The following is a 1,050-nucleotide window of genomic DNA, read 5'->3' as shown; positions in this document are numbered from 1 at the left end:
AGTATTGTTGCTGACCATGTCCATCCCTTTATGACCACAAAACCGTTACTAGCGTGGTGTACCTAATAAAGTGGCCGGTGAGTGTATATATATATCTTGAATTTGGGATACCTCACTAGGCCTAACGCTGAGGCCTGAGTGCTGCACTGTGAACCTGATTGGAGTCAGAAGATTGAAAATAAAGCTTTAAAAATAACTCCAGTGGATTCCTGTTTTATTAAGACATACCATTTTGAACAAGTTTTTTCTACAGTACCATCAGGCCTGTTTCATGGGTTTTATTTTTTTAATTCTGTTGATGCATGGTGGAAAAGACATGTCTGATTTCATTTGTTCATTTTTATAGAAATTTTATTTATTACTTTTGTCAGATTCTAGTTATTTCTGTGACCATTGTGGGTTTTTCTTTCATTAAACGAGGGCTACCAACAGTTTTGTCTACATATTCTATAGAGACTGCTGATTGGTCACACTCATACACTGATGGGACAGAGGCAATTTTGTGCCCAAGGACACTTTGACATACAGTATGAATGAACTGAACCACCAGTTCTCCCAATGGAAGAGGACATCACTAAAGACCAGGATTAACTTGTTCAGAAACAACTGCACTGTTTTGTCTCTCTGCTCTTTCAGTCTTTCATCACATTTCTGTGCAGGTTAGTACACCCTGAACAGGTTGCCCCTCCTTCACACAGACACAGGAGACGATGAAGAGTCATCAGTTAATCTAACATGCATGTGAAAGTAAACCTCACACCTTTTTTAGTCCTAAAATTGACTTTTTAAGAGCCTGCATGAACCCTGCTCTCATCAGATCTACAGGTCAGTCTGTTGGACAGAAGCATTCAATAAAAATCAATCCAACATGAAGATATTAAATGAAAATGTCTCTTTAGGATGAGGAAGGCGTTGGTTTGGATGAAGATGGTGTAAGAATCAGCATCTTTTCACAGCCTATCAAAGCCTGTGTCCTCTCCTTGATGTCTGGACGTTGTTTGGCCACGCCTCCATTTGAAAACTGGACGTGAGCCTGCAGACTTCACAAGC

The sequence above is a fragment of the Austrofundulus limnaeus genome, unplaced genomic scaffold (genome assembly GCF_001266775.1).
Source record: "Austrofundulus limnaeus strain Quisiro unplaced genomic scaffold, Austrofundulus_limnaeus-1.0 Scaffold298, whole genome shotgun sequence".
NCBI lineage: Eukaryota > Metazoa > Chordata > Actinopteri > Cyprinodontiformes > Rivulidae > Austrofundulus > Austrofundulus limnaeus.
This window is presented reverse-complemented; position numbering follows the sequence as displayed.